The 21022-nt window shown below is 39.9% G+C and overlaps 1 protein-coding gene and 1 pseudogene across 1 annotated transcript in view; one reads left to right on the top strand and one right to left on the bottom strand.

Annotated features, from left to right (window-relative positions):
• CHD7 (chromodomain helicase DNA binding protein 7) overlaps positions 1 to 21022 on the bottom strand; it is a 409978-nt gene that overhangs the window by 276970 nt on the left and 111986 nt on the right. The window lies entirely within an intron of this gene.
• Positions 16875 to 17406, top strand: LOC102823665 (annotated as a pseudogene).

Genomic DNA, 21022 nt, shown 5'->3' with positions numbered 1-21022 from the left:
GACATTTTATAGCAAGGAGGAGAGTGATTAACTTTGCAGTCTAGGAGCAGAGGTCCCTGGAACCATCAATGGAAAAGACTAGAGAGCGGGACCCTACCCAGAGAAGCAGTGATGCCTGAGATGGAGGCAGAGTTGATGACGTGGAGTGATGGAGCAGCTGGGGATTTTAGATCCAAAGAGGATAGGGGCTGTGTGCTGATGACCGTGGTACAGGCTTGTAGTGTATACACTTTGGTTGGTTGATGGAGGGGATTGTAACCGTGGCAATGAAACGATATATGATAGAATGAATGTGAAACTAATGTTCTCCCATGTAAACTATCACATAATTCACAATAAACCATTTTTTTAAAAAGGATGGACACTGAGGTGTTTTTCTACCTTTACATCTCCTGATTCCTATAAAGACTTGTGCCTGGGTTCAGAGCAGCCTACAAATTGACATGGCCTTTCACTCATCTCTTCTCCTGCTTTGCCTTCTACTTATATTCATAAGGGGAAATGCATTACCAATCTATTGCTTGTAATAGGGAGGCTGAGTGGTGAAGCACTTGGTTGCTAACTGCAGCCTCTCTTCAGAAAAAAGACATGGCAGTCTAAAGATTACATCATTGGAAACTTTACACAAAAGTTCTACTCTCTCCTATAGAATCACCATGAGCTGCAATCAACTTAATGGTGGTGGCTGCTTGTAAAGGGCACCCTGAGTGGCATAGTAAGTGTTCAACCACTAACCAAAAGTTAGTGGTTAAAGTTTAAGTTTCGGTGATGATCTGCTTCCATTAGGATTACAGCCAAGAAAATCCCACAGAACAGTTCTACTCGGTAACATATGGGGCTGCTATGAGTCAAATATTTCCAACAGAAACTGGTTTGGGTTTTGTTTTGTTTTATTGCTTCTAACATTTAAATACATTTGCCCAAATTTTTGTATATACTGCTTTCTCACTTATTCGAAGCAATACCATTACTTGTTGGTGCGGTTAAGTGCTGTCAAGTCAATTCTGACTCATAGTGACCCTGTATAGGGTTTCCGAGAAATGACTGGTGAATTTGAACTGCTGAACTTTCAGTGAGCAGTCCAGTGCTTATCCTACAGTTTCCCACCAGGACTTGCACTAGCAATCTAATATTCAAGTATCTTTTAAAATTATAAAATATCTGCTTAAAATAAATTCTGGTATATTCACCAATCTCCTTAGGTTTACAGCTTGTATTCAAGTATTCTAGATGTACGCCCGGTATGAAGCAAGTAACCATTTTAATACGGTGCCAATAATTGTTTCTTGAAAAATCAGAAGCATTCTTGAGCAAAATCATTTTTTTACACCAACATCAATACATACTTAAGTCTTCATATAAGCATGCTTTGATTTCTTGAGTTTATTTTTTTTATATAACTTTTCTCACCCCTCCAATACTATCAACAAAGTATTCTTTTGTTTTTCTGAAAAAGTGCTCAGGAGCCGAAGGGACACTTAAACACCCTTCTCTGTCCAATACATTGGCCATAAGCCACATGTGGCTAGTTACATTTAAATTAACTAAAATCAAATTAAAATTTAAATGCAGTTCCTCAGCCACACTAACACATTCAAGTGTCCTAAACGCTAGTATGTAAAGAGCTCTGGTAGTGTAGTGGTTACAAATTGGGCTGCAAACCTTAAGGTCAGCAGTTTGAAACTACCAGCTGTCCTGCGGGAGAAAGATGAGGCTTTCTGCTCCTGTAATTGTTGTTGGGGGCAGGTTTGCTTACAGGCTTGATTGATTGATGATGAATGAGGGTACTGTAATCATGGCAATGAAATGATACAGGATAGGATGAATGTAAAACTAAGGTTCTCCTATGTAAACTTATCACATAATTCACAATAAAACATTTAAAAATTTTTCATGTTAAAACTGAATATACTTGGTTATGTGCATTGAGTACTAATTGTAAACCAGGTACTGTGCCGAGTGCTTCATTCCATATTTACAGTGTAAGTTGTTGTTGTTAAATACCATCTAATCAGTTCCAACTCATAGTGACCCTCTGCAGCCTTTCCAAGGGGTGGCTGGTGAGTTTGAACTGCTGACCTTGTAGTTCAAACCACCTTTTGGTTCAGTGCTGATCCTACAGCACCACACTGGGTTCCACAATCTAAATTTGTTGTTGTTAAGTGCCGTAGAGTTGGTTCCTGACCCTTAGCAACCCTGTATAGGGTTTCCGAGGAGCAGCTGGTGAGCTTGAACTGCCGACTTTGCAGTTCAAACCAACTTTGCAGTCCAGTGCATTAACTCACGGTGCTGCACGAGGACTCCACAATCTAACTTAGTATTCCTAAATTAGAGGGTTGTGGTGGAGCCTGTATTTTACAAAGGAGAGAATGGAGTTCTAGAGAAGGGGAGGTACTTCAGAGCCAGGTCTTAGACCATCATTGTATTTGTAGTGATCTTTGCATGTGCCATTTTATTTTGGTGATCTTTTGCTAAAATCCACAGCTCATCACCACAGCTGCCTTCTCTAATTTCAGTTTCCTTGTCGAATCTGCACCTGTCTTTCTAAAGCCTTTCCCGGTGGAAGAGACAGATCTTCTGTCACCTCACCTCACTTCACCTCACCTCTTCAGTTACCTCAGTCTCTTAACTTCCCTTACTTTTTCTGCCTTTCGTTGACTTCTTTCAAATAAATATGTGTGGGCCTACATAGTTTATAGTTTATAGTGCTTTGGAGTCCTGGTATGGTGCTGCAGGATAATGCACTGGACCCCAAGGTTGGTTTGAACCAACCCTATACAGGGTCACTATGAGTTGAAACCGACTTGATCTCCTTTAACAAGAACAACAAATGAAGTGTTTACTACATGGCAGGCAGGTCCTGTTCTGACAGCTTTATAAGTGTTAACTCCCTTAATTCTAATAAACACTATGGAATAAATATTGTCATTATCTGCACTTTATAGGGAGAGGCTAAGGAGTTTATCCAGAGCTACATGGCTGTTCCTTTCATTTTAAGGAGCAGAAAACCAGTCCTTAATGGTTCTCTTTCTAGTAAGTTCCTGTCTGCCCTTTTGCCTTCTTAGGCAAATGTTGGGAGCTGTCTGTGTTGTCTTTTTCCACCTATTAACAATTAAACTTGAGCATGCTTGATCTTCTTTTCCATTATTTTATAAAAACAACCCTTAATAAAGTTAGACTATCATAGCCTCTGATGTTGTTAAGTGCCTTTGAGTTGGTTTTGACTCATAGTGACCCTGCATAGGATCTCCCAGGAGTGACTGGTGGGTTTGAACTCACAATCTTGAAGTTAGATGTCCAGTGCGTCTCCTACAGTGCCACTGCAGGACTCCATCACAGCCTGTGTTATTGTTATGTGCCATCAAGTCAGTTCCAACTCATGTGACTCTGTCTATGGTTTTCAAGGAGCTGCTGGTGAGCTTGAACCACTAACCTTGCAGTTCAAACTGACCTTGCAGCCCAGTGCAGTAACCTGAAAAGCCACACTAGGACTGTAGTGGAATCTAATAGACATTTTTATTACTTTCCTTCTCTGTAGCACTTGAACTTGTTGGTCACTTCCTTCTTGAAGCTTTTTCATGATTTCTTTCTCATGCTGGCTGACATTTCGGCCTGCCCTCTAAGCATTGCTTAAACTTCTGTCCTTTTCTCTTCTGACTCTAAGCATTTTCTCTAGGTGAGTGATTGTATCTGCCTCAAAATGTGGCCTTCTTTCTGTTTGCTAATGACTTAAACATCCAGATCACCAGCCCAGCTTTCTCTCTTGATCTCTTCACTTTTATATGGTATTCCTGTGAGTTTTTTCTACACTCCTCCAGCATCCTAGATAAGTCTTTTCTTTTCTGTGTGCCATACCTGAGTGAGTGGTACCACCATTCACTTGGTCATCCAAGCCAGAGTCCTATTTATCATCCTAGACTCTTTCATCTGTCAACATTTAACCAGAAGCCAAGCTGAATGGTTGGATATCATATTCTCTTTTTCTTTACCTCACTTTTGTGTTTTCCCTGAATTCCTGCGAGAGCCTTCTCATTGGTCTTCTTGGCCTCAGTTTTGTTGTATTCCTACCTCTCCCAATGCATGATTCACCTTTTAGTAAAAGTGATTCTTCTAAAATGTGCATGTTTCTAAAATTCATAGCTTAAAGACTTTTGAGTGGCTTCTCTGTGAATTCAGAATAAATGATAGGACCTTTCATGGTTTGGCTTCCAGTTGCACCACACCCATGTAGTTATAGATTTTCTGTGATACTACATTTCATACAGACTTTTCTTGACCACTCCATCTGGCAGTGTCCCGCTCACCCTTTAGATCTGGATTTAGATAGAGTTGTCCAGACAAGCATTATCTGTGAGGTTTCGGTCAGGATGAGGATGTTTCCTATTTGCTAGGTCTACTTCAGTTGCTACTGGCTACATTCTAGCCTTTGTTGTTATTATATGTGCCGTGGAGTCGGTTCCGACTCATAGCGACCCTGTACAGGGTTTCCGAGGCTGTAAATCTTTACGGAAAGAGCTCTGGTAGTGTAGTGGTTATGAATTGGGCTTCCAACCTCAAGGTCAGTAGTTCGAAACTACTAGCGGTTCCAGGGAGAAAGATGAGGCGTTCTGCTCCTGTAAAGATTTACAGCCTCGGAAACCCATGTAGGGTCACTATGTCCCTCTCCCTCTCTGGGTCATCAGCACAAAGCCCCTCTCCCTCTCTGGGTCTAAAGTCCCCAGCTGCTCCATCTCTCCACGTCATCGTCTCTGCCTCCATCTCTGGCGTCACTGCTTCTCTGAGTAGGGTCCGCTCTCCGCTCTTCTCCTTTGACGGTCCTAGGGACCTCCGCTCCTAGACTGCAAAGTTAATCACTGTCCTCCTTGCTACAAAATGTCTACCTTGACATTTCCAAGCCTCACAATCAGTCCTGATGATTCAGTATTGTATCACAAGAGACCTATTCGCATTTCCTTTCATCAGTCTGGCCTAGACAGATTGGATACTACTCAGTAGAGATTCTACCTTCCTCTGCGCACAATAGATCTAGATTCCCTCTTGAAAGTTTATAAGTCAGTCACTTCTTGCCTTTGAAGCCCCCCCATTTTGGGTAGCCAATGTCCAAGTTGCCCATCCCTGTCTACTCTGTGTACGGAGGGGGTGGGAATGACCTTCACTGTAAAGATTTGTTCCCTCTTTTGAGCTACTGCATCCATAGGTGTAGGTCAAGTTCATCAAATTGTATCAGATTACTCTTTTTTTCCTCTTCTTTCTTCTTCTGGTTGAGCTCTGATCATACAGTCATTGAAGTGGGTATTCTCTGCACGTATGGGTGTTCTTGTGTCCTCTCTTCTTATCAGCTGGACGCTTCACTCTCCAATCTAGTCATCTGTGGCTATGTCACTGACTCTGGGCCCAAGAGTCCCAGGTCTTGCCACACTGCTGGCCAACCAGGTCTCCACTCGGGTTCACAGGAGTCTGTTAAACATTGTAGGGCTTAGCTCATAGCTTCACTGCTGTTTTCCCCTCCCTTCCCCTTAACAGTGACGAACGTGGTCACCAATCAGAGCATGTATTCCCATTGAGTCTTAGTCTTGGAAGGGGGTTTGCTCTGGGACATGACCACTTGCCTTGATGTCTCCTGGGCAAGCAACTTGCTTGTTCTTGTAGTAATCAGTCGATCTTCCTATATTGTTTTGTATTTTTCCTGTCAGTATTTCTTTCAAGAAGTATCTTCTGTTCTTCTAGCCGCTTCAGGCTGGTCTGCTTCCTTTCAAGTGGAAAGTTCCTTCCTCTGAAGATTCTGGATTCTGTTCAGGATTCCACCTATGGTCTTATGTAATGCAGAGGGGATCCATTTTAGGTATTCCAATCAGTTATAGGCAGAAGACAGACTTACAAGCTTTCTATGGTGATATTTCTGGCTATTCTTTCTCTCCCCCTCCAGTATCTATTTTATAATGGTATGCCAAGGAAACCAAGATTCATAAGACAGCCAAGCATCTTAACATTATTTACCCCCTTTTCCCCATTCCAACCATGTCTCAATCCCTGTATCCTGCAGCCCTATTGTTCCAAGGCTGTGCATACATCATTTTTTTAACATGAAATTTTTTACAAGGAAAATATGCAAGCTAGGCTTGCATATTTTGCAAGACATTCCAATCATGGGATGTCTCTGGGTATGGCTTCATTTGCAGGGGGAAAAGGTGTAAAAGAACTGGACAGACAACAGTGTCTCCTCTACTCGACTCAAAGCAAATTAGAAACAGGCAAAGAGTAGCTGTCCTTTTCTGAAAGTTAAGTTTCTACTGATAGAAAAACAATCAAAAGTTCAAGAAACATAGTTAACGGATAGACAAAAAAAGTATTTATACAAATAAATAATGTACAATATTATATAAACAGGATCTCATGTGTGACACTGTACCAAAAGCACTGGACTGATAGCCACAGGGTGAGTGGTTAAAACTGAGAAGTCAGAACTTAATGACAATAGCATCATCATGTAATAATTCATTGAGGCTTCACTTTTAAATACAAACTTACCAGGGAAGTTCTAATAATTCTAAAGTGCTGCCTCACCCTAAAGGTAACTTAGTACCTGGTTGATGTAGTAAAAGTAGTAGTCAACACTTGGCTGCTAACCTAAAGGATAAGCAATACACTGCTAACCTCAAGGTCAGCAATTCAAACCCAACAACAGTAAGGTTAGTGATTCAAACTCCGCAGGAAACAGATGAAGCAATCTGCTCCCATAAACAGCTTAAAATGATGACCCAAAAGATGAAGTCATATTTAGGAATAAATGTAATCAAAGATATAAACGACAAAGGAGTCCTGGTGTGGCACTGTAGGACAAGCACTCAACCAGGTTGGTTTGAACTGCAAAGTTGGAGGTTCAAACTCTCCAGCCTCTCTTCAGAAACCCTCTACAGGATTGCTATGGATCAGAACTGATTGGAAAGCACTTAGCAACTACAAAACACTATTACAAGAAACCACAAGAGCGCTACATAAATGGGAGAATAAACTATGCTCATGGATAAGAAGACTAAACATTATGAAACGTGCACTACCTACTAAAATGATCTATAAAAATAATGTGTTTTCAATCCAGATTCTACCATCATTCTTAAAAGAAATGGAAAATCTAATTACCAACTTTATATGTGAAGGAAAGAGACGCTAGACAAGCAAAGCAAAAAAAAAAAAAGAATGAAGGTGAAAACCTCTTATTTCCCATTTTCAAAACCTACCATATAGCCACAAGGACCTCTGGTAACGTAATAGTTATGAATCAGGCTGCGAACCTCAGGGTCAGCAATTCGAAACTACCAACTGTTCCGTGGGAGAAAGATGAGGCTTTCTGCTCCTGTAAAGATTTACAGCCTCAGAAACCCTATACAGGGTTGCTATGAGTCGGAACCGACTCCACAGCACATAACAACAACAACAACAACCATATAGCCACAGTAGTCAGAGCAGCCTGGTATTGGCATGTCAGCTACATGGAAAACAAAAACCCATGGAACAGAACTGAGAACCCAGAAGCAAATCAATCCCCCAATGAACAATTGATCTCTAACAAAGGGCAAAATCCCATTAAGGAGGGAAGAGATAGCCTAGTGAATAAATGGTGCTGGCAAAATGAATACCCGTTTGCAGAAAAAGGAAACAGAAACTGAATCTCACATCATACACAATACTAGCTCAAGATGGATCAAAGACATAAAGGTAAAACCTAGAACTATAAAGGGAATCAATTAAAAAACAGAGACAAACTTGTTGTTGCTAAGTGCTGTCAAGTCAGTTCCGACGCACAAAGACCACGTATAGGGTTTCCTGCTGGTATGTTTGAACTGTCAACCTTGTGGTTCAAACTAACCTTGCAATCTAGTGCTTAACCTACAGTGCAATACCAGGACTCCCTAATTCATGGCATCAATACACTACACCAAGCATAACTGAAACACACAAACTGCAGAAGACAAACTAGAAGCCTGGGAACTCTTAAAAATTAGACATATGAAAAGATTTCACCAAAACAGTCAAAAGAGAACCAAAGACTATGAGTATGGCAATGACATATCAGACAAGAGACCAATCTTTAAAATTTATTTAAACAATCAATACCTCAACAATACAAAGACAAATAATACAATTAAAATATAGGCTGAACTGATTGGAATACCTAAAACGGGTTCTACAACTTGCCCAATGAAATAAGCCTCTTGCGGCACCTTTGCAGTGTATAGGACCTTAGGTGGAATACTGAGCCCCATCCAGAACCTTCTGAGGTGGGACACTCCCACTAGATAGGACAAGCAGACCAGCCTGGAACAGCTAGAGCAACAGAAGATACATCTTCAAAGAACGATCAGCAGGAAAAGCCCAAAACAAAAATGGCAGAATGACTGGCTACTACAAGAATAAGCACGCTGTTCTCCAGGAAGCCATCAAGGCAAGCAATCAAGTTCCCTCAGGACTAACCCCCCATAAGACAGAAACTCAAAGGGAACACATGAGCAGGCATGTAAGCTTGCTGACAATCACATTGGTCTACTGGTGAGTGAAAGAGGGGAAAAGGCAGCAATGCAGAAATGGGCAGAGTTCAACCAAGTTTCATAGACACCCGTTCGCTGACCTGGAGATGAGAGAGAGAAGAGGAAGGGCTGGTTGGTCCAAAGTGCGGTGAGACCTGGGGATACCTGAACCCATGGACAAGGGCACAAAGAGGGCTAGAGCTGAGAGTGAAGCATCCAGCTGATACGAAGTGAGGGGAAATACACAAGAACACCCAAACTTTCAGACAGTACTCATTTGACCTAGCCTCAATGGCTCGATAATCAGAGCTCGACTAGAGGAAGATTAAAAAAAAAAAAAAAATTGATAAAGGAAACAGTAAATTGCTACAATTTGATGAACTTTACCTATACTCATGTAGGTAATATCTCTAAATACTAAAGTCACTTAACGGTCAGGTTTATGAGTCTGATGTTGTCGTTGTTAAATACTGTGGCGTCCATTCCAATTCATAGTAACCCCTACACAGGGTTTCCGAGGCTGTAAATCTTTACAGGAGCAGAAAGCCTCATCTTTCTCCCGTGAACAGTTGGTAGTTTCAAAATGCCGACCTTGAGGTTAGCAGCCTGAGTCGTAACCACTACTCTACCAGAGCTCCTTTATTAATCTGATAGAGTAAAACCCCAAAAAACTTTTGTCACCCTTCAAGCCTGGAACTAAACTGACTCCCATGACTCAACTTTCAATCAATCAATAGTCAGACCTATAAGGTAAAAAATAACACCAGGACGATAGCACTTCCTAGAATAGTCAGTCAACCACATGAAATCTAAAGAGCAGGATTTACCCAGGGATAAAGTCCTGGCATGGCGCTGTGGGATAATACACTGGAGAGCAAGGTCGGTTTGAACCACAAAGTCAGTGGTTCAAGTTCACCAGCCGCTCCCTGAAAATCCTATAAAGGGTTGCTATGATTTGGAACCAACTCGACGACACTTAAGAACAATAAAGCTCAAAAGGCAAAAATAGTAAGAAAGAAGGATGAATGAAACAAGAAACATAAGAACGAACTGAGAGAGTGCTGCTACATTATGGGGATTACAATCAGTGTCACAAAACAAAACATGTATGACTAGGAAACCAATTTGCTCTGTAAACATTCACCTAAGTTACAATAAAAAGGTCAAAAAAAATTTTTTAGAGCCTATGAAACCCTATGGGGCAGAAGAGTTGGAATCAACTCAACAACTGCTACACTGAGTTTGGTTTGGGGTTTTTAATGTAGTAAATGGAGTACCTGAGTAGTACAAACTATAAATGCACTAAGCAGATAACTTAAAGACTAGTGGTGCTAGTCCACCCAGAGATGGCTCAGAATAAAGAGACCTGGTGATCTACTTCCATAAAATCAACCACTGAAAACTGTATGGAGCACAATTTTACTCTGACACATATTGGGTGATCATTGAGCCAGAGATGAGTAGACAGTAACTGGTGGGGGTTTTGGGTCATTTTTAATGTAATACATAAATTTATGTAATAAATGAAGTATATTTCTGTGTCCATTATGGCAAACTTTAATTTCTTAGAGCATTTGTACTCCTACAAAGGAGTGCCCTCGAAAATCCCTCTGCTTCAGCAACAAAAATAAAGGAAGTCCAGGGCAGAAGAACCTCTTGTAGGCATACTCTATTTAAAAAGGCCACAGACTTCTCTCTGGCCCACTTTCCAATACCTGGAATGTTCTCAGAAGAGCTGTCAGATGGATCAGCAACATAAGTTCTTTGGGAGCAGAACTGAAAGCATAAAGAGAGCAGCAGAGGACTACAGGCCCATGGACTGAGCAAGGCAATGTGCCTGCAAGCAGGAGGCTTGTACCCTCTGGACATTTAAATGAGTATATACTGTCAATGTGGTATCTGTATATATATATATATATATAAAAGGCAAACACTGTTGGCTAAGGGTGCATGGAGGGGATTGCAATCATTACAATGATTTGCTGAATGTAAAACTGATGATCTGCCCTCCCTGCAAGCCTTCACTCACTCAATACACAATAAAAGCTTTTAAAAAAAAAAAATCCAGTCTCAGGTTTGAGAACAAACTTCAAAGGCATTCTAGAAAGCATCAAAGTAAAATGCAAGTTATTTTCCTTCCATTTCCCATTTATTTTCTGAACAAATCTGATAAGCAATGATCTTGACTTGATTTTCCAACAACAGATTCAGTTAATACCAATTCTCATCATCATATATGTGAGGATGACTTCGTTGCTTCAAATTTCTACAAAAAATTATATTTAGTAATATTAAAAAATATATTCATTGCTGGCTGGTCTTAAAGATCTACTTAAGGATACTTATTTCCTTAAAATTTCTGACATGTAATGGATGAGATCTATCATCAAGAAACTATAAAAAATGATCTTCTAGCCATCCATGACTGTAACTTCAACAATTTCAAAAGAGATCACAGACCGTTCATTGAATATACTTCGTTCCTGACAAGTGAACTCAGTAGCATTTGCATGTCAAGAATGCAAGGCTTCCAGCCACTTGTCCACTCAGCACCTTCCCCTGAAATAGGGAGGGAGGGCTAGCCATGCACACAAGCACCCATTCAGCCACGCCCCCATTCTCCACTTGTCCCCAGTGCTCACAACAGCTAGGGTAAAGCCAAGGGCAGAACACATAAGCATTCTTTTAAATAAATAATCCACAAAACACTGAGATTCTAGACAAGGAAAGACAAATTGGGAACACATGAATGTCACACTGGCACATCCTATCACGTATCTTTTAAAACTCACTGAAAAAAAGCACATTAGCCTGCAATTTTCCATATTCAATCTCCAGATGTGGTAAGCATCCTTTTCAATCCAAGTTTATGATGTAACAGCAGCATTCTCTCATCTATATTCTTATTATCCATCGTCAAAATGTTATAACAATATGTAAGTATTTGTAAAAATCAAGATGCTCTCATCAGAAATTAACGACATCCAAACTTAACATCTCTTCAATACCTTGTTTTTGTTGCTTAGTGCTGGAGAGTGGGATCCAACTCATAGCAACCCTGTACGGGGTTTCCAAGGAGTGGCTGGTCAGTTTGAACTACATCAGGACTCAAAGAGTTTAAAACAATCTGAGATAGAAAAGATGTATTATGTGTACGGCTCAGGGAAGTGGCGCAGGAAGATCTCCACCCAGAAATGTAAGGAAAACCAGCTATGAAGCAAGAACAGGCTTAAACCTCAATCTCTACCTTCGGGAGGTTCCTGAATTCCAGCCTCCGAGCTCTGGTAGCGTAGTGGTTACGAATCGGGCTGCGAACCTTAAGGTCAGCGGTTCGAAACTACCAGCTGTTCCGCGGGAGAAAGATGAGGCTTTCTACTCCCGTAAAGATTTACACCCTCGGAAACCCTGTACAGGGTTCACTATGGGTCGGAACCGACTCGACGGCACATAACATCTATGAAGGGCTGCTGGGGAAGTGATTACATGGAATTTCACATACAGCCATAATGAATCTTCCTCCAATCCTGATGCCACACTCTTCATATAATCCAGCATTCTCAGACTATTTTCTTAGCATACAGGATGGAACAAGTATTGTGAAAGAATACAGCCTTGGCACACATCTTTCCTAATTACAAACCATTCAGCAAACCCTTGTTCTGTTCAAACAACTGTCTTTTGGTCTGTGTACAGATATCTGATGAGCACAATCAAGTGTTCTGGAATACCTATTTCTAATTAAATAGTGGTCGTCGTGATGGTGGTGTACCATATAGCCAGTTCTGATTCATAACAACCCTGCATAGGGTTTCCAAGGCTATAAATCTTTGTGGGAGCAGAAAGCCTCATGTTTCTACTGCAGAACGGCTGGTAGTTTCGAACTGCTGACCCTGATGCCAGCAGCCCGACTCATAATCACTATGCTACCAGAGCTCCGTATTCTGTTTAAATAGGTAATGATATTAATAAACAAGATTTTTATAAACAGTTATCAATGAAATGTGTAACATTAGAAAGATATATGTTTGTAAGTCACTAAACCAACATTTTCCAAGTGACCAATGCAGGATGTCACAAAACCATGCATAGATAAAAGATACATTTAAAAGCCAAGACAGACCAATGAATCCCAATGAAACCAAGTATAAAAACTTGTCATTGACATCATTTAAGATTCTACATTGCAATAAATATTTTTAAAAACTACTTCCTATAGAGTTTTGATGTAGTATCAAATTATCTGAAAAGGCTAATTAAATATTCCTTCCCTTTTCCAACTACATTATCTGCATGAGACCAAATTTTCTTCATGTTCTTCAACCTAAAATACAAATCACAACAGACTAGATGCAGATAATAAAATGAAAGGGCAAAGGAATAGATGGAAGCCCAAATTAGTGACCTTGAAGAAAAATTTCTCAATACTAGAAAGCTAGGAGAACAATCTGAAAAAGAACGAAAAAATCAGAAGAAAGCCTGAGATATTTGTAGGATATCATCAAACATAATAACTTAAGGGTGACTGGAATTCCAGAGCAGAAAGAGACAATAAGAAGCACTGAGAAAACTGTCCAAGAGTTGATGAAACAAAACCTCCCTAACCATACTGAAAAAAAAGAACAGACTCCAACAAAACAATATAGGCAGACCGACTGTTACTACAAGAACAAGTAAGTTACTTGTCCAGGAGACATCAAGGCAAGCAGTTGGGTCCCCTCAGAGCAAACCCCCTTCCAAGACTAAGACTCAATGGGAATACACGCTCTGATTGGTGACCACGTCCATCACCAATAAAGGGAAGTGAAGGAAAAACAGCAATGAAGCTGCGAGAATAGCCCTACAATGTTCAATAGACTCCTGTGAACCAGGGTGGAGACCTGGTTAGCCAGCACTGTGGCAAGACCTGGGGACTCTTGGGCCCAGAGTCAGTGACATAGTCAGAGTACTAGAGTGGAGAGTGAAGTGTCCAGCTGATAAGAAGAGAGGGCATATGCATAAGAACACCCACACTTGCAGATAATACCCACTTATCCTGGCTTCAGTGAATGGATGATCAGAGCTCAACCAGAAGTAAAAAGAAGAACACCCACACTTTCAGATAACACCCACTTGACCTGGCTGTAATGACTGGTTGATCACAGCTGAACTAGAAGAAGACAAGAAGAGGAAAAAAAGAGAAATCTGATACAATTTGATGATCTTGACCTACACAGTAGCTCAAAAGAGGAAACAAATGTTTACAGCAAGGATCATTCCCAACCCACCCCTCCATACAAAGAGTAGACAGATATGGGCAACTTGGACATCGGCTACCCAAAATGGGGGGGTGGGAGAGCTACAAAGGCAAAAAGTGACTGGCTTACAAACTTTCAAGAGAGAACCTAGATCCAGAGGGTGTGAAGGAAGGTACAATCTCCACTGAGTAGTATCCAATCTGTCTGGGCAAGGCTCATGAAATGAAATGCGGATAGGTCTCATGTTATACAACAGTGAATAATTGTTATCAGGATTGATTGTGAGGGTTGGAAAGGTAAAGATAGACATTTTGTAGCAAGGAGAGGAGTGACTAACTTTTCAGTCTAGGAGCAGAGGTCCCTGGGACCATCAAGGGAGAAGAGCTGAGAGCAGAAACCTACCCAGAGAAGCACTGACACCAGAGTTGGAGGCAGAGATGATTACTTGGAGAGATGGAGCAGTTGGAGACTTTAGACACAGAGAGGGAGAGAGGCTGTATGCTGACGACCGGGTGGCAGGCTTGTAGTGTATACCCTTTGGTTGGTTGATGATGCTTGGAGGAGATTGTAACCATGGAAATGAAATGATACAGGATAGGATGAATGTAAAACTAATGTTCTCCCATGTAAACTAACACATAATTCACAATAAAACATTAAAAGAAAAAAAAAAAGAACAGACTCCTAAAGAAAATCACCAAGACCTATCATACTCAAACTTTCCAAGACCAAAGAAAAGGGAAAAATCCTGAGAGAAGCTCATGAAAAAAGAAAATTTACCTACAAAGGGGAACAAATAAGAACAAGCTCTGACTTATCAGCAGAACTCATGCATATTATAAAACTTCTGAAGAAAAAATTTCCAACCAAGAATCATAACCCCAGGAAAGCTGTCCCTCAAGTACTATGATAAAATTTCCATATACACAGAAATTACAGGCATTTGTAATAACCAGACCAACTTTACAAAAAATATTAAGTGGTATTGTTTGGACTGAGAAGCAACAGCAGACAGTAACATGAAATAAGATATGTAAGAATAGCATAGAGAACTGAATCCAAATACAGATGTCTCCAAAGTTTTTACTTTGAAAAGACTGACAATACAGAACCAGCAATATCAATTCATAATGAAGTCAACTATAGAGCAAAAAGAGGGAATAGTGTAGATACAAAACTTCCAAATGGCAAAGTCAAGTCAATTTTTAGATAAAACAGATGGCTCTGAATGGACGGAAAAAACTAATAAAGGGTAACATGAAATAAAATTAATATACACATTAAAATAAAATCAGATTTAGTCAACATTAAAACACAAGCATAAAGAAAATGAGCAGAAAACACACACACACAAACACAAAAAGAACTCAATGTAGAAGTTTATATAGAACAAATAAACTATCAAAACCACACACACACACACACAAAAAAAAAAACCTACACACAGCAAAATGACAACAATCATTTCATGTCTATTGACAATTAACACTGAATGTTATGTGGATTAAATGCACCAGTCAAGAGACAGAAGTAGAATGGATACAGACCCTGGTACATGCACACAATGGAATACTACTCAACACTGAAGAATAATGACAAATCTGCAAAACACCTTACAACAAGATGAACTTGGATAACATTATGCTGAGTGAAACTGTTGTTTTTCTTATGTGCTATCCAGACGGTACAAACTCATTAGCAACCCTATGTGGTACTAATGCAACCCTATGTACAAGAGAATGAAATACTCATAGCAACCCTATGCACAAGAGAATGAAACACTGACCAGTTAGTTCTGTGCCAACCTCCCAATCATTGCTACACTTGAGACCACTGATCTGATTGTGCCAATCAATCACTCTGGGGGTCTTCCTCTTTTTCATGGACCCTCTACTTTACCAAGCATGATAGCTTTCCCAAGGGACAGTCCCTCCTGACAATATATCCAAAGTATGAGAGACGAGTTCTAGCTATGCTGGCTTCTAATGAGCACTCTAGCTATACTTCTTCCAACACAGATTTATTTGTCCATGGTACTTTTACTATTCTCCTCCAACACCACTCAAATGCATTAATTCTTATATGGTATTCTTTTTCAAGAAGCTCTGGAAGCATAGTGGTTATAAGTTGGGCTGCTAACAGCAAGGTCAGCAGTTTGAAACTACCAGCTGTTCTGCGGGAGAAAGATGAGGCTTTCTGTTCCCATAAAGATTTACAGCCTCAGACACCCTATTGTTGTTGTAGACAGTTCCAACTCATAGTGACCCTACACAGGGTTTCCAAGGCTGCATCCCTGTCTACTCTGTGTGTGGAGGGGGTGAGAACGATTCTTGCTGTACAGTACCATCGGCTCTTGATAATATGCTACTTCTTGAAATGGTTGAACATTGACCATTCTTTTTGGTACAGTGACTCTGTGTATTCCTTCCATTTTGTTTTGATGTTTTCTGTATTGTTCAGTATTTTGCCCACAGAATTCTTCAATATTGCATGAAAAGACCTGAATTTTTATTCAATTCCCTTAGCTTGAGAAATGCTCAGCATATTCTTCCCTTTTAGTTTTCTAACTCTAGATCTTTGTATTTGACTTTGTCTTCTCAAGACTTTGTCTTCTCAAGAAGACCTTTGAAATTTTCTATTCAGCTCTTTTACTTCCACTTTTCGATTTGTGTTAGCATCTCTACACTGGAGATACAGTTTGAAAGTGTCTTCTGACATCCATATTGCTCTTTTTCTTTTTTCTTGTCTTCTTAATGACCTTTTGCTTTCTTACTGAATGATATTTTTGATGTCATATCACAATTCTTCTGGTCTGTGGTCACTAGTGTATAATGCATCAAATCTGTTCTTGAGATGATCTCTGAATTCTAATGCAATATACTAAACATCTTACTTTGGCTCTCATGGACTTGTTTTAATTTTCCTTAGCTTCTGTCTGAACTTACACACAAACTATTGATGGTCTGTTCCACAGTGTGCCCCTGGCCTTCTTTTGACTGATGATACAGAGCTTTTCCACTGTCTCTTTCCAGAGATGTAATCAATTGGATTTCTGAGTATTCCTGCTGGTAAGGTCCATGTGTTTATGTTGTTTTAAAAAGGTATTTACAGGAAAATGAGGCCTTTGACTAAAGAGGAGACTTGTGTGATGTTCGAGAGGCTCACGCAATACATCAGGGAGAATCTTCAGCTGCTCAACAGCACCTACTGCTTCAGGCTGCACAGCGACTGGGCGTACTATGTGAGATGCTCCTAAAGCTGGCCACCAACATTTCTGGGGACAAGTTGGTGTCCCTGTGGACCTATTTCAGGAAATTCACAAAGACCCACAAGTTCTGGTTGCACATCACAGCTCTAGATTACCTGGCACCCTATGCCAAGTATAAAGTATAGATAAAACCTGGAGCAGAGAAGTCCTTCCTATATGGGAACCATATGTGTTGAAATCTGGGCTTGGTCAAATTACTGAAAACACCTGTCAGTACCAGGGAGTGGTGGTGTACTACATCCTTTTGACATCCCTTTGGGCTTTGGGGTGGCAGCAAAGTCTACACAAGACTGCAGGAAAGTAGACCCCATGGCGATTGTGGTATTTCATTAAGCAGACATTGGGGAATTATATACGGCATGAAGAGACATTGACTTAAAACAAAGTCATCTGAAGGAATCGTCATTGTGTGGAAGGGCCTTGGTTTGTGTCTTGTGTCTGGGTTGGTCCCACCATCATGTTGTGTTTTCTCAACAGTGTGACTCCAGTGACTTCATGGTTTAAATGCAGGCTGGATTCTTGATATAGAGAAATGGCTTTAAAATGGGGTTTTAGATCTTTGTGTTTGTGACTACAGGGAATATGTGTTGGGTTGGTTTTTTTTTTTTTTTTAATTTGAATCCAAGGGCTTCTTGTTAATCTTCGGAATTTAGGAGATGAATAGCTTGTTACTGTTATCTATACTTTCTATACTGTTATCTACTACTTTCTAGATTTGTGAAAATAAAATCTAAATTTCTTATTTATTATTATTGTGAATGATATTGTTTGGAATTTTACAAGTGAGATTTAACTTAAATAATAATATTTTCCTATAATATAGAAGCTACGTGGTGTGGGAGAGCACCTAAAGTCAACCCCCAATTCTTCCGTTTACTGACCATATACAGCCTTAGATGAGTGATTCAGCTTTTCTAAAAAAAAACAGTTTTAACCCTACCCACAGTTTTTGAAATTGGAAATTATGATTGTAAATTACCCAGTATGGTTGCTGACAAATTCTAGATGTTCAATAAATGATAACAACCACGATTGAAAAAAAAAAAAGTAAATAAGTCTAAAGTTTTGCAAAATTCTGTCATGCATTCTCCTGCATCATTTCTATTTCCAAGGCTTATTTTCTAGTGACTGATCCTTTGTCCTCTTTTGTTTCCAATCTTTGCATTGCAATCACCAGTAATTATCAATACATCTTGACTGCATGTTTGACCAATTCTATATTAAAAAAGTTGGTAGGGTCCTTCAATTTCATCATCACTGGCTTTAGCAGTTGGTGTGCAAATTTTAATAATAGTTGTCTGGTCTTTCTTGTAGGCATATGGATATTATCCTATCACACACAGCATTGTACTTAAAGACAGATCTTGAAATGTTCTATTTGCTGATGAATGCAATGTCATTCCTCTTCAATTTGTCATTTCCAGCATAGTAAACCATAAGACTGTCAGATTCAAAATGGCCATTTCAGCTCACTAATGCCTAGAATATCAATGTTTATGCATTCTGCTTCATTTTTCACAATTAACAATTTTCCCAGATTCAAACATCATACAATCCATGGTCCAATTATTAATGGATGTTTACAGCTATTTCTCCTCATTTTGAGGTGTGTCCCATCATCAAATGAAGCTCCCAAAAGCTTTACTCCACTGGTGTCATTACAGGCAACACTACTTTGAGGAGGCAACTCTTTCCCAGTCGTATTTTGAGTGCCTTCCAAGCTGAGGGTTTTCATCTTCTGGCACTATATTTGATAATATTCTGTTGTTATTCATTATTTTTCAATATTCAATATTCTGGTGCTATCTGACAGTGCTTAACTGTTATTCATAAGGTTTTCACTAACTAAATATTCAAAACTAATCTGTTTCTCCACTTTCTTAGTCTGTCATAGGCTGGAAGCTCCAATGAAAGCTGTCCACCATGAGTGACCCTATTGGTATTTAAAACACTGGTCGCATATGGGTGACCCTGTTAGTATTTAAAATACTGGTTGCATATCTTCCATAATCACAGCAACACACAAACTACCACAGTACAGCAAACTGACCAATATGTGGTGGTGAGTAAACTTAGTGAATGATGGGAGAACAAATATTGTATGAGACCACCGTTAAAAAAGTTAAGAAAAATTTTTATTGCTTAAATAAACCTATGATGGTTACCAAGGGTGGTGGTGGTAGTTGTTATTGTTAAGTGCCGTTGAGTCGGTTCCAACCCATAGCGACCCTGTACAGGGTTCCCTAGGCTGTGTGAATCTTTATGGGAGCAGAAAGCCTCATCTTTCTCGTGGTGAAGAAGGGAAAATGATTCACTAGTTAGAGGACACATACATGTTAACTTGGGTGATGGGGAAGGTAATATACAAGAGGGAGGCTGGCACAGGAAATATGAAAGCAGTAGAAGACACAGAGAGAAGGGGCAGGAGTTAAAATAAATAGAGGTAGGTACTGTGAACTGAACAGTACTTACAGAAATGGCTACAATCATACACTGACAGAGAACTTCCAGAGGTGCAAGCTAGATTCAGAAGAGGCCGTGGAATGAGGGATATCATTGCTGATGTCCGATGAAAGCAGAGAATATCAGAAAGATGTTTACCTGCGCTTTATTGACTACACAAAGGCTTTCAATTGTGTGGATCATGACAACCTATGGACAACATTGCGAAGTATGAGTATTCCAGAACACGTTTAATTATGATCATGAGGAATCTGTACCTGGACTAAGCAGCTGTTTGAATAGAACACGGGAACACTGAATGTTTTAATATTGAAAAAGGTGTGTGACAACGTTGTATTCTTTCACCATACTTATTCAACCTGTATGCTGAGCAAACAATCCTAGAAGATGTGTTATTTGAAGAAAAACATAGCATCAGGATTGGAGGAAGACTCATTAACAATCTGTGATATGCAGATGATACAACCTTGCTTGCTGAAAGTGAAGAGGACTTAAAACATTTATCCATAAAGATCAGAGAGCACAGCCTTTGGTATGGATTACATCTCAATGTAAAGAAAACAAAAATCCTCACCACTGGACCAATAAACAACATTCTTATCAATGGAGAAAAGATTGAAGTTGTCAAGGACTTCATTTCTCTTGGATTAATCATCAACACTCGCAGAAGCAGCAGTCAAGAAATCAAATGACATATTGCATTAGGCAAATCTGCTGCACAAGGCCTTTTTATAGTGTTGAAGAGCAAAAATGTCAGCTTGAGGACTAAGGTGCACCTGACCCAAGCCATAGTAGTTTCAATAATTTCATATGCATGCAAAAGCTGGACAGTGAAAAGGAAGACCATACAAGAATTGATGCTTTTGAGTTGTGGTGTTGGAGGAGAATATTGAAAGTGCCATGGGCTGCCAAAAGAACCAATAGATCTGTTTTGGAAGAAGTGCAGCCAGAGTGCTCCTTGGAAGCTAAGAGGGCCAAACTTGGTCTCTCATGCTTCAGACATATTGTCAGGAGGAACCAGTCACTGGAGAAGGATATCATGTTTGGTAAGGTAGAGGGTCAGAGAAAAAGAGAAAGACCCCCAGCGAGATAGATTGGCCAAGTGGCAGCATCGATGGACTCAAGCATGGCAACAGTAGTGAGGTTGGCCCAGGATTGGGCAGTGTTTCTTTCTGCTGTGCATAATGTCGCTATGGGTCGGTACTGACTCAGTGGCACCTAACAACAACTGTGAACTGATGGTACATGGAAAGGATTTCAATCATTGTAATGACACCAAGTGTATGATTTGTTGATGATGTGTTCTATAAACCTTCACTCAATTCACAATATGAATTTTTAAAAATTAAAACTACAATATCTTGATGGAGAACAAACAAGATGACTGCCACCAGGGTCTTCCTCTTCTTCTCTGTCTCTCCACCTTAGTCCTCAAGCTGACATCTTTGCTCTTCAACTCTTTAAAAAGGTCTTGTGCAGCAGATTTGCCTAATCATACAGAGTTAGAAAAATCATTTATTACTATGTCTTTT

Source organism: Chrysochloris asiatica, unplaced genomic scaffold, assembly GCF_000296735.1.
Source record: "Chrysochloris asiatica unplaced genomic scaffold, ChrAsi1.0 scaffold00259, whole genome shotgun sequence".
Lineage (NCBI taxonomy): Eukaryota > Metazoa > Chordata > Mammalia > Afrosoricida > Chrysochloridae > Chrysochloris > Chrysochloris asiatica.
Note: the sequence above shows the minus strand (reverse complement) of the source record. Positions and strands in the feature narration are given on the sequence as shown.